This window comes from Quercus lobata, chromosome 12, assembly GCF_001633185.2.
Source record: "Quercus lobata isolate SW786 chromosome 12, ValleyOak3.0 Primary Assembly, whole genome shotgun sequence".
NCBI lineage: Eukaryota > Viridiplantae > Streptophyta > Magnoliopsida > Fagales > Fagaceae > Quercus > Quercus lobata.
The window spans coordinates 19755439-19770139 of NC_044915.1; positions in this window are offsets into that span (position 1 = coordinate 19755439).

Consider the following 14701-nt stretch of genomic DNA (forward strand, 5'->3'; position numbering starts at 1 on the left):
CCATGTTATTAATTACTTCAAAGTTCAACTTGATTGCCAAAAAGTATATGAGATCCCTCGGGAGTGATTAAGAGTATCCCTATCCCATTCCCATATTGGTTTACGGCTCTGTCAAAGTACATCTTCTATGTCCATAACTCAACATCCAAAATGTCCTTATCCTGAAAGTCTTCGTCACCATCTTCCCCCTCTATAGGATTTTTGGCACAAAAATCTAACACGATGCTCCCTTTGATAGTTTTCCTAGCCACATACTTCAAATTGAATTCTACCAATAAGATCAACCATCTTGACAATCTTCCACTCAAAGTAGGCTTCTCAAAGAGATACTTCAATGAGTCTATTCTTGCTACCACCCATATTTGAAAGGTAAGATAATATGTCTCAACTTTTGTACCGTCCAAACAAGTGCAAAGCATGACTTTTCTATGAGAGTGTATCTAGTTTCATAATCATGGAACTTCTTGCTCAAATAGTATATGGCCTTCTCATTCGTGTCATTGTCTTCTTGTGCAAGCATACTTCCAACTACATCCCCTATGATAGAGAGGTATAGGAGTAAGGGTTTTCTATGTTGTGGAGGTACTAGGATAGGTGGGTGGAGGAGATATTCCTTGATAAGTTTAAAGGTCTTTTGGCACTCATCATTCCATGTATGTGGTTCATTCTTCCTTAGAAGTTTGAAGATAGGCTCATAAGTGGAGGTGAGCCTAGCAATGAATCGACTAATGTATTGTAATCGACCTAAGAAACCCTTTATCTCTTTCTCACTTCTGGGTGGAGGCATCTCCAATATGGCTTTGATCTTGGATGGGTCAACTTCTATCCCTCTATCACCTACTAGGAAGCCTAGCAATTTTCTTGTGGTTACTTCAAAGGTACTCTTTTGTGGGTTCAATCTTAGCCTATACTCTTTAATCCTTCCGAAGAACTTCCTCAAGTTCATGGTGTGGCTCTCTCTATCCTTGGATTTCACTATCATATCATTGACATACACCTCTACCTCATTATGCATCATATCATGTAGCAAGGTTGTATCAATCCTTTGGTAAGTTGCCCCGGCATTCTTAAGGCCAAATAGTATCATTGTGTAACAAAAGATTCCTCATTCGATAGTGAAAGTGGTTTGGTCAAATCTTTGGGAGCCATCTTGATTTGGTTATACCCTAAGAAACCATCCATGAAAGACATCAAGGCACTTCCCGCCATGTTATTCACCAAAACATCAATGTAAGTGGGAGGAAAGTCATCATTGGGGCATGCCTTGTTCAAGTCCCTAAAATCCACACACATCCTCACATTCCCATCCTTCTTAGGTATAGGCATGACGTTGGCTATCCATTTAGTTTGGTGTACGGGTTTGATGAACCCTACCTTTAATTACTTAGTAACTTCTTCCTCGATTTTTAAGAGCCATTAGGTCCTCATTCTTCTTAATTTTTTTTTGATAGGTACCATGTGATCATGAGTATCAATGTGATGTTGAGCTAACTTGGGGTCAATTTTAGGCATATCTTCATAGGACCATGCAAACAGCTCTTGAAATTCCATAAGGAGTTCTTGAAGATCTTTTCTTTCTTTTTCATTTAGAGTTTAGCCAATTTCAATTAAGCATGGGTTCTTATTATTGCCCAAATTAATAGTTTCAAGAGTTGGTTCCATAGGTTTAATTTTCTTTTCCAATTGCTTATTAATTTCATTTTCAAATTCATTTTGTTAGGTTCTAAATATTTAGAACAATTGACAAATTGTGAACACAAACTTGTCTAGATATAGATCTTAGAGTCTATAGGTATTATTAGACAATGCTCAAGATGATTCAAGTCAAGATTCAAGAACATACAAGCTGTAGGAAGAAGATTTCATAATCTGTCTGGTTCGATCGATCAAAAGACAGGCTTGATCGATCGAAAGTCGTATCTGCAGAATTTTAATTAAACCCAAATAGCAGTTCAAGCCCATTTAGGATTAGGGTTTCTAATCTACTTCTCCCAGTATATAAAGGAAACCCTAAGCACGTTTTTATGTGGCTTTTCAGAGAGAAAAAAGTGTGCTTCTTTTGTATTTAGGGTTTTTTTCCTAAAAAACTCTCTTATGTCTTCTACCGGTGTTATTACTTGAAGAATCTCAAGATTCAGTACTGTAGAAGTTGCTGCCTTCTCTTGTCATCAAAGGTGTTGATGATCTAAACCTTCAAGGGTGGTCTTGGAGTCACAAACAGGAGAGTTTGTGTTGCTAAACCTTTGAGTGGGATCTCAAAGTCACAAACGGCGGTGTTTGTGTTTTGCAAAGGCCAAAGAAAGAAAGAGTCCGTGGATTCGAAACTTGCACGTGGTCGTGTCAGTAAGTTCTACTGGTGGGTAGCAATAAAAAGTCAAGTGTGGGGGCTTGTAAGTCTTATTGTATGAACTTCGATTCTTTCTAGTGGATTTGCTTTTTACCTTGAGGATAGTTAGGTTAAATCCTCCCCAGATTTTTTACCGGTTTAGTTTTCCTGGGTTATTATATCGTTGTGTTATTTATTTTCCGCTGCTATATATTGATATGATATATTTGTGTTAATCTAGATCTGTTAATTTGACTAAGTAATCACTTGGCTAATTACCTAGGTTAATCTGATTGTGGTTTTAAGGGGTCTAAAAACTATCACATTTGAATCATTTAAGTGTAGAATTTCAATGACACATCAAAGTAAGCCAAACCAGAATTCATCATATTGAAAATATTGAAAAGTACATTGGAACTTGCATTACAAAACTTTTTCCCCATGTTTTCAAAAAACCAACCCAAGTCCAATTATTAATGGGCCCCACAATAGGCATGATGAATTTGGAAGGATCACTTGGCTCTTCATTAGTGATGGCGAACACGTCCCCACTTGTCTTTACCATGCTCTTCATTGCTTCAACATCCATGTAGTTCACCCAATCGACCTCTTCTTGTATCTCTTTGATCACCATAGAAGGCTTTTCCTTAAAGGTAAGCTTTTCATTAAAGAACATTTCTCAACCTAGTTACACCTTTCCATCCTTGCCTACCTAAGGTTCGGAGAAGCCAAAATAAGAAAATTTTACCCCTTCCTTCATGAAGTTCCCATTAAGAGTGCCATGGTTTTTCTTGATTTCGTCGCAGCCTTCAAAGAATCCTAAACCTTCCCTAGTCACCTGAGTCTTGACATTGGGGAACTTGACTACCCCTTTTCGTTTTTTTCCAAGGCCCATACCAATCATGTATCCCATGTTCTTCATCATTGCAATCACCTCATGGCTACAATAAGGGAATAAGTCGGTAGCATACCTTTTATCCTTTAACCCATAGTCAGCCATGTTTATGAACTCAAAGCCACTCATTTGAAGCTCAATCCCTCCTTCCTCGAGTCCACAAATTAGTGTTAGAATATCACCATCTCCAATCACTATGGTAATCCCTCATTTCCATGAGATCTTCATTTTTTGGTGTAATAAGGAGGGGATTGCCCCATTGGGGTGAAGCCAAGGTCTTCCCAAGAGAACGTTGTAATTTGGGGTGATATCCATGACATGAAATTCCACAATGGTTTCTACTAGCCCAATCTTGCAAGGAGCCTTGAAAGTACCCATGACTTTCCTTGAAGTGTCATATGCCCTTCTGGTTAAGGGAGAAGGGATGATAGTCTCCATATCTAGGCCAATAGTGAGGGCGGTCCTAAAATGACAAACATTCAAGGCGGACCCATTGTCAATAAGTACCATCGGAACCTTAGCACCCATGCACTCAATGGTGATTTGTAAGGGTCTAATATGAGTAGCTCCTTTGGAAGGGAGATCTTCATTAGAAAAGGCAAAGAGAGAGTGTGAGGAACCCTCGACTCCCATGAGAGACAAAACTTCTTGTGGTGTAGTTTCTATAGGTACTTCTTTCCCATTCAAGGCATCCAAGAGAGCCTTACGATGTTAATAGGCCAAGAATGTATTGACCCCTTTGGTAAATTAATTAATTAATTAATTAGCCAAGTTAATTAATTAGATTCAATTACATGCAATAAGCGTGGTAGCATAAACAAATCACTAAATAAATTAAATGCAGCAGAAATTAAATTTGACACGGGTGATTTGTTTACGAATGGGGAAAACCACTGAGGCAAAACCCCATCGGATGAATTTAAGGTCACCACTCCTAAGATCCACTATTATCAAAACAAGCAGTTACAAGGAATCCTAATACCTTATACCAACCTACAGTTGAACCCTTACCCCAATACACAATTGGACTTGTAATGTAGTGACAATCTTTCCTTTTCAATGCACGACTCCCAGTACGTGACCAACCAATTGATGCACGGATCCAAGTACGTGACTAACACACCAACTTGAGAAGGATGTTGGCTGCAAAGTCCTTTAGTTCATCCACACGATAAAGATCAAGAAGCTCCTTGGTTAAAAAACCCCATGGCATACAAACGCAGCAGCTTCTTCAAAAGATAGATGAACTAAGGCATATGTCTTCGGTCACAATAAGCTTACATAAAACCTTTGCATCAAGTTTCATCCAGTTGCATCCTGTGAGACGACCTTTAAAATAATTCTTATATATATCTAAGGTTGTGAGAAAAGAAACCCTATACAAATACACATGGATATGCGTGAAATTAAATCTGAAAAATAAATTTTCATAATTATCGATAGATACAGTTGTCGAGCTTATCTATCAAGCTTCACCTTTTAAATCTCGATAGATGCATCTATCGAGCTATCTGTCAAGCTTTAAAGAACAGCACTTCTTCACTTGATTCTTGGACAGATTTGCATGACTTTAATACTTGGACTTGAGCTCTTGTTCCTTGAAGTACTAAACACATCCTTGATCTACCTAATTACAAGTAAAGTGTGTTTTGTCAAAGGATTAGCCAATTATGAATGACATATGTTCTAAACATGTTCCACATATGTTCTAACAATCTCCCCATTTGGCAATTCGTGACAAAACAACAACAAACAAATGAACATATGAGAGAAGTCATAAATCACTTAACTTATACCCAGTTGTTGAATACAATAAAATCTAATCCTAACACAAACTCTTGAAAAACTTTGCTAAAAGAAAGTACATGACATGGAAGATTTTGACAACCTGTATATTTGAAACACTTTAAACAAAACTCATCATGGCATCTTAGTGTGAAGCAGAAATAAAAAATTGTATACAATAAATAAGAAGCATGTGCATAAAAAGAGAAAAGAAACAACACATGAAGAGATAGGTGAAAGAATGTAATAACAACCTTATCAAATATATATATATATATATATATATATATCAAATAAATACAAGGTTTGCTATCACTAGGTGGTCACAAGACGAATGTACAAAAACAAAGTATCTAAAAGAGAAAGAAAAGAAAAGATACAAAAAGTCCTCACTACATCCCTCATAAAAAATAAACACTTCAACTAACAAAAATCTCCTATACTAACTCTCCCCCTAAGTACATGACTACTCTCATACCCAAAACTACTCCCCCTTTTTGTCACAAATGATAAAGGGTAAGTCACTCAAGCAGTCATCTCCTCGTCACCGGAAGAGCTAGCATCCTCATCCTCATCCTCATCCTCATCATCATCATCACCATCGGAGTTGCCATCATTGTCCTCATCTTCAGATGCCTCTGGAGAAGGAAAGGGAGACTCCTTGAAGCCACCAAGGCAAGCCTGTCGTCGGGTCTTCCTTATTTTCTTCTTCGGTCATCAAGCAATTAATTCTCGGTCCTTTCCCAAAGCTGTGATTGGGCAAGGGATTGTTAGTGATGCTAGGCCTTGTAGGCGGCGCAATCACCTTATTGTCTATTAGGTCTTGAATTGCATGACGAAGGGTGAAACAACGGTCGTTTCATGACCACAGCGTTGCTGATAAGCACATCTTTTATTCACATTAAACCTTAAGGGCAAGGGGTTTGGAATTGGTCTTGGGTCTAAAGGCTTCAGTAACCCTATTGCTTTTAGCTTGTCATACACTTGGCTCATGGGCATGTACAACTCATGAAATTCCCTTTTAGGCCTAGGCCCTTGTGGTACTTGGACAGGTGTAATGAGTGCAATCAATTGATAAGGATCATTTTTATGGATGTTGGAAATTTCTACAGCCTTGGAATTAGATCCTACATTCTTTCTAAACCTTGGAAGGTCATCAGTCTTTATAGTACCATTGTTTATAGCATCCTCAATTTGGGTTCCAGCAACAATTAAAGCTTTAAAATTGGGAAAATATTGTGCAAACAAATACTTGTGGTATACAGGCAATAAATTCTTTACAACTATGACTAACTGTTCTTCCTCACTCGACCTACTCATCATCTGTGTGGCCTTGGCTCTCTATTTGGTAATGAAAGTAGAGAAGGATTCTTCCGATTCTTGCTTGGTGGTCTCGAGGTATCTTCTTGTGATGTCTACTTCTATATTGTACTTGTATTGCTTGTGAAACTTTCGACAAATGTCCTCCCAACTTCTTGCTCTTGCATCATCCAAATTGAGGAACCACCTAAGAGCAGCTCCGATCAGTGTTTTTTGGAATATCTGAGCACATACTTCTTCAGTCGTGCCTAAGGGCTACATAGCCCTCATATACATCTTTAGATGGGACTTTGGCAACCTGTCCCATCAAACTTGTCTAAGGTTGGCATCTTGAACTTGGGTGGCAACCTCGCATTAGGGAAAAGTGAGAGGGTATCGTAGTCCATAAGTTCCTCCATCTTACGGGCTTTTCTAATCATCTCCTCCATTTTATTCATCCTCTCGTTAATCTTCTTCTCACTCTCTACGGCTAGTGGATCATGATCAGTCTTGTCCTCCTTTTGATTACTCTTCAAATTCTGAAACTGTTGCATCATAAGGTTCATGCCTTCCCTCAGCTGAATCTGACTAATTACCATGGTGTTGAGTAGCTCTTGGGTGTTCATGGGTTCCTCTGTGTTTGGGTGTTCTCCCTTTTCCGCCATATTGCTAGGAGCTTCAAACTTCTTGTGGCTTGAACTGTCTTGGAGGTCAAAGATGGGGTTGTGATGTTGCAGCAGTGAAGTCTCTTCTATGCTTGAAGGTTTCAGTATTGTGATAGGAGTGATGGGCTTGGAATTGGAGCTACTGGCTTGAGTGTCAGGCTTAGGTTCTCTTTGTAGCCTTCCTTCAGATCTTGACCAAATTCTCCCCTAATGACAGGCTTAGTCGAGTTAATCAAAGCCAAGACCTTATCCACATTCGTCAATCAACCAAAACAAACACACACAACATGCAATGAAATTTTAACCGGGACCGACCTAAGGGTGAGTTCTTTAAGTCATTATGTTATTGATAGGCCAAAAACGTATTGACCCCTTGTGATGAATTAATTCATTAATTAGTCAAGTTTATTAATTAATCAAATTAACATGCAAACGCACGGTAGCACAAACAAATCACCAATTAAACTAAGTATGCAGCGGAAAATAAATTGACCCGGTGATTTGTTTACGAATAGGGAAAACTAATACGGCAAAAACCTTACCGGGTGATTTTAAGGTCACCACTCCCAAAATTCCACTATTATCACAACAAGCGATTACAAGTAAAGGAATCCCAATACCTTATATCAACCTACAGTTGAACCTTTACCCCAATACCCAATTGGACTTGTTCTGTAGTGACAATTTCTCCTTTTGATGCATGGCTCCCAGTACATGACTAACCAATTGCACGGATCCTAGTATGCGACTTCAATCACAAACTAGAGAAGGTTGTTAGCTACAAAATTCTTCAGTTCATCCCAACGATGAAGATCAAGAAGATGCTTGGTCACAAAACCCTATGGTACACAAACACAGCAACTTCTTCACAAGAATGATGAACTAGGGCAAAACTGTGTCTCCGGTCACAAATTGCTTGAACAAACTTTGCTCAACACTTGTGCAACTTGTGTCCACTTTGACAACCCTTAAAATAATCATTTTATATGTCTAGGGTTATGAGAAAAGAAAGCTCAAACACATAATCACGTATTAGAGTCAAAACAGAACTAAAATTATGTTTTTCATAAACCTCGCGACAGATGCCTATCTGTCGAGCTACTGTCGAGCAGTTGTCGAGTTATGGGGCTGGAACAGCTCTTCAAGCTTGATAGATGGCTAGCTTTCGAGCTTTAATGATAGGCACTTTTCATACTTGAATCTTGGACAGACTTGCATGACTTCAACACTTGATCTTGAAACACAGTTTCTTGAAGTATTAAACACATCCTAAATCTACCCAAATACAAGTAAAGTACATTTTGTCAAAGGATTAGCCAATTACATAAAATAGTGATATATGTTCCTAACAAGTGAATCACATATGTCCTAAGAGTTTTAGGGTGGGTTTGTTGTTTCATTATTTCCCATAGCTAGGACGTTGCACCTCCCAACTTGTAATGTAATGAACATTGCGTTGGTCCGAACAACATGGTTTGTCCCTTACAATCAACAGGAAATGATCCAGTGGCTTTAGGCTATGAGTTGGTGAGTTCGCCACTAAGTACCCTAATCTAATGAAGACTGGTGATCCATAATTACTACCACCACAAAATTGTTGAAAAGGGGTGCATACATTGTTGTTTGGATGACACACATTATGACAGTTAGGGAAAGATTTTAACAAGCAATACAAACAACAAAATATCATACAACAAAAATATTATACAACATCCCATCAAACATAAATAAACAAACAACAACTATATCATGCAAGACCATGCAAAACAAGGGTACATATTTGGCCACTTAAGTCTAATACGAAACTTAGCCCTCGACATCTCCAGTGGAGTTGCCACTATAAGAGACCTCAAAAGTTGCCTCTCAAAAAAAAGAGATTTTTGGAGTGCTTTTTAGGCACCTCTCTTTTTGGGTAAGTGGTATGGAGTCGGCATTTATTTTTTATACCAAAAAAAAAAAACTAAACTAAATACTTGACTAAATTATTCTCTTCATTGATTGAATAAAAAATTACATATTTGGAAAATTGAAAAATTACATGGATTTGGGTCCTAGTTACAAATTACCAAATAATTACATGGCTTTTTGTCCTAGTTACATTCTACCCAAAATAAAAAGTAAAGACAAGGCTTAGATCTACTTAACCAAAGACCTAAATCCGGAGGCTAGGTTATGGAATGGGAAGGTGTTAGGCACCCATTCCGCCTAGACAAAGACTGGTTTTCTAGACTCTTATGACCAATGTACTTTTCTATGCATGTCATGAATGATATATTGAACATGTGAAAAAAAAATTAAATCACACAAATTTATTTGTGAATGAAGTCTCTTCTTTTGAAAATAATCAAATCTATTTTGGTTGGTAAAAAATTGATTTTGATTTGTCAAAATACTAGATTTGTTTTCTAGTATGTAGAAAAAGTGGTTTTTGGAGATAAAAAATTAGATCTGTGTTTATTACATAAAATAAAGTCTTTTGATTTGAAAAACTATCATATCTGTTTTTAAGAACTAAAAAAATGGTTTTTGATTTATAAAAGATCAAATCTGTTTTATGATAAATAAATAAAAAAGGTTTTTGATAACAGAAAAATTAGATATGTTTTTTATATGTTTTAAAAGAATGAAAAAGATTTTTTTTTTAAGAAGAGAGTTTCACTCATTATTTAAATTTATGCAACATGAATTAAATAAAACAAACAGAAACACAATCATGTTTAATCTTTTTCTTTATTTCAAAAATCTGCATCTGCTTAAGAAAAATCAGATCTGTATCTAAAAAAGATAGAAATCAATTTTTAATTTGAGAAAAATTTAGATCTGTATCTAATAAGGATGCAGATCGGTTTTTAGTTTAAGAAAAAGTCAGATCTACATCTGATAAAGATGCAGATCTGTTTTTATTTTAAGAAAAAGTCAGATCCACATCTAATGAAGATGCAAATTTGTTTTTATTTTAAGAAAAAGTTAGATCTACATCTAACAAAGAAGCAGATCTATTTTTATTTTAAGAAAAAGTCAATCTACATCTAACAAAGATGCAGATCTATTTTTGTTTTAAGAAAAAGAATTATTCACATGCAGATTATTGGAATTAAGAAAAAGATCATAACAATTGTATAAAAATCAAGATCATACTTTAACAAAACAATAAATAATAATTCATGGATAAAGAAAAACATTCATCATCATAAACAAGAAGCATAAAAAGAAAAGGTGATTGAAAACAACCTCTTGCATGAGCACTCCTTGTTCTTGAGAGGATATTTTAGGGTTCAAAGAAACTTATTCGATTATCTTTGAAACCTAAAAACCCTAATTTTAGCATCAAATCTCAAAAAGGATCAGCAAATATCAGCAATTTGATAGCCTCAAAACGTATGCCTCTCAGAGCATTGAAAAAAAAAGGTGCTAAATTATGAGACCCAGCCTCTATTTATAGAGGCCAGAAGACTCTAAAAAATAGCTCTGATGTGTAGAATGTGAATTGGGACTCATCCTTTTGCAAAAAGATCGAAAAGGGTGTGCTTTATTGTCACCCGAAGGGCATTGGGCCAAAGCCCAAAAGGGGGAAATTTGGCCCTTTTAAAGTGCCAAATGGGCTCTTGGACACCGAACGTTCTTCCGTGGTCGGATGCGTTTTAGACTCTCCTTCTAGGGTTTTTTGATTCGATCCCCACACCTAGACGTGGTTTCATCCTTAGTTTATGATTTTTTTTTTTTTAATCTCTTTTCTGGATAATTCAGGCTTTTTCAGGAACAATTATCTTGTAGATAAATATCCTAAAATAAATCTTGATAAAGTTCAGATTATCCACAATTTTATTGTTATCCAATCATCCCTTTTATTCCTATGCATGCATCCCTATTTTAAACACTAATTATCAACCAATCACAAAATTATTTAATTGATTTTAATTGCTTAACCAATCAGAATTAATTTAAATTGATCATGTGTGGTTGACTCTACCTAAACGCAATGCATGTTAACCATGCAACTTGATCATGCGATATCTTTCGATCCGATGGTCTGATTTGGAAATCGGACAACCATTATGACCGTTAGAATTTCAAGATCATTTTTATGACATGCAATGAATGAATTAATGCATGTAATGCAAAGACAAATTGATGCATGTAATATGAGAACAAATTGATGCATGTAATGCAATCATGCTTTTTGGGGTACATGGATGGTCATTCAAGTCATTCTTCTTAATTAAATTATCGGTGCAAAATTGAGTGTTTACAAGGGAAACCCATATTATTTAGAGCATAAATTGTATGCGCTTGTGAACAAGGTGAAGAGCCTAGAGTTACTTTTTATACTGATGCGTTATGTATTGTGTTCAGCTAAAGCCTTTGTTGCACCTTTCTACACACTTTCACAACCTTGGAGATAGAGTAAAGCAAAGGAAGTGTACCTGTACTGCCTCTCCAGTACAAATTACAATCATAGTGCACACCAGACAACAAGACTCCCCACTCGGAGGACTTAAGTAGGTAATTATGATTTCATATCTAACTTTTTGCTGAAAGTGTGTTAAAGTATACTTATACCTTAAAAAAAAAAAAAATGAAAAAGTGAGAAAAAGCTGGAAAAAGTGAGGTTTTAAAAAACTGTGCATAAAAACTAAAAATTAAAAACTAATGCTAAAAACTTATGCCAAACACACTCTATATATGTATTTTTACACAACTTTGTATTGTTTGATGTTGGTGAATTTTGAGCTTAATTGGCTAAAATATAAGCATTTTTTAATTATACAAGCATTGATGCGAGTTCTCTAACTGTATAAATCAAAATATGCAATCGGGAACACAATGGTAGACTAACTCATTTGTGTTTGTGTTGTTTTTGGTTAGTTGGGATTTGTGTTCCCAAGTGAAAAAATATGGGTCAACCTAAATTCGATTGATCCAATCCATTTGTAACCTGTTTAAAATGATTTTTTTTTATTGAATTCGTTTGACCCAACCCATTTGCTACATGTAGTTCATTAATTACACTTGTCCTATACGAATAGCTTTAAGAACCCACACACACAATTTTCTTGATCACAAACCTCTTTTGTTGTTGAACAATCATTTCCTTCCATTTATGTTAAGTTTGTACCACCTAACTTACGGCTTTGTCAATTAGATTTAGTCACGACAACTCCCAAATTCGAGGAAGGTATTTTGCGTGTTGAGCATATAAGACATCTCTCTCACTAACATGTGGGGTTCACATGTCAATGAAAGAGATGTCTCATATATTCGGTACATATGAAAAATTTCTCCTAAATTTGTAAGTATGATGAATTGCAAATGTATCCTACCACAAAGCTACCTTTGTAAATTAAGGTCCATTTGGCAAAAAGCTTTTTACTTTTTGTCTGTCAGGAGAAAAACTATCACAAACTTAAAATAAATTGTATCAAAACTTATATCTTCTATCTCATCTATACTATTGATAAGAGAATTTCCCTGTTTCGTCTTCAACTTTTGGCGTTGTGAGAGACCTCAACGAAAGCGTCCCTCAAAAAAGAGATTCAGGTACCTTTTAGGGCACCTCTCTTTTGGATAAGTGGTATGGAGTCGCCACTTATTTTTTTATACCAAAAAACAAAAAAAACAAGAAAAAAAAAAAAAAACACATGATTGAATTGTTCTCTTCATTGATTGAATAAAAATTACATAGCTTTGGGTCCTAGTTACAAACTACCAAATAATTACATGACTTTTTGTCCTAGTTACATTCTACCCAAAATAAATAAAGACAAGACTAGATCTACTTAACCAAAAACCTAAATCCGGAGGCTAGGTTATGGAATGGGAAGATGTTAGGCACCCATTCCGCCTAGACAGAGTCTGGTCTTCTAGACTCTAGTGACCAATGTATCATTTTATGCATGTCATGAATGATATGTTGAAAATGTTAAATAAATCACACAAAACCATTTATGAATGTATCCTCCTTTTGTTTAAAATAATTTAGATCTGTTTTAATGATTAAAAAAATTGATTTTGACTTATAAAAAAAATTCATATCTATTTTTATATGTGTGAAAAAAAATGGTTTTTGAAGAGAAAATTCAAATCTATTTTTATTAATAAAACACAAAGTCTTTTGGTTTGTTAAAAAAAATTCATAACTATTTTTAAGAGATAAAAAAAAATGGTTTTGAGTTTTGTAAAAGATCAAATTTGTTTTGATGAGGATAAAAAAAATGGTTTTTAATGTAACAGAAAAAATCAAATTTGTTTCTATATTTGAAAAAAGAGATTTTTTTTATGAAGAGGATCTCATTCACAAAATAATTTCATGTTACATGACTCAAACAAAACAACAATTCATGATCTCTTTCTTTATTTCAAAAATCTGCATGCATTAAAAAATCAGATCTGTATCTAAAGAAGATACAAAATCCGTTCTTTATTTTAAGAAAAATTCAAATCTATATTTGAAAAAGATGTAGATTCGTTTTTTTGATGAAAAAAAATCAGATCTACATCTAAAAAATGTAATCTGTTTTATTTTGATGAAAAACTTAGATCTACATCTAAGAAAGATGTAATCCGTTTTATTTTGATGAAAAACTCAAATCTACATCTAAGAAAGATGTAGATCTGTTTTTTTTTTTTTTTTTAAATCAATTTAGTCCATGCAAATCTCTAAAACTAAGAAACAAATTATAGTAATGATAAAAGAATCAAGAACATATTTTGATAATCTAAATTAACAAATCAGAACATGAATATTTAAAACAAGAAAGCATGCATCATCATGATGAAAGAACATAAGAACAAAAAGGTTAGAAAGCAACCTCTTGCATGAGCACTCTTCTACTTGAGAGGATGTTTTAGGGTTCAAAGAAACTTGTTCAACTATCTTTGAAACCTTAAAACCCTAATTCTTCTAGCAAATCTCAGAGAGGATCAATTAATCTCAGCAATTTGTAAGTCTCCAAAATGTATGCCTCTTAGAGCGTAAAAAAAAGGTATTGAATTATGAGATTCAGTCTCTAGTTATAGAGGTCAGAAGACTCTAAAAAGTAGGTACGGACGATTAGGGTTTGAATCCGGACGCATCCTTTTGCGAGAAGGTTGAAAAGGGTGTGCCTTATCGTCACCCGAAGGCCGTTGGGCCAAAACCCACATCATGGAAATTCGGCCCTTTTAGTGTGCCATTTGGCACTCCAAAAGTGCCGAATTGGCCCTATGGCTCCGAACACACTTCCGTGTTCGGGTGCCATTTGGATTCCTCTTCTAGGGTTTTTTGGCCGGTCCTTGTACCTAGATGTGTTTTCATCCTCCTTCTATGATTTTTTTATCTCTTTTTTGGATAATTCAGGCTATATAAGAATAATTATCTTGAAGACAAATACCTTGAAATAAATCTTGATAAAATTCAGATTATCAACAATTTTATTGTTATCCAATCATCCTTTTTATTCTCATGCATGCATCCCTATTTTAAACATTAATTATCAACCAATCACAAAATTATTTAATCAACTTTTATTTTTTTAACCAATCAAAATTAATTTAAACTAATCATGTGTGGTCGACTCTAACTAGACATAATGCATGTTGACCGTGCAAACTTGATCATGTGATATCTTTCGATCTGATGGTCCGATTTGAAAACCGAAAACACCATTGCGACCGTTAAAATCTTAAGATCATTTTTATGATATGCAATGAATGAATTAATGCATGTAATGCAAAGACAAACTAAAGCATGTA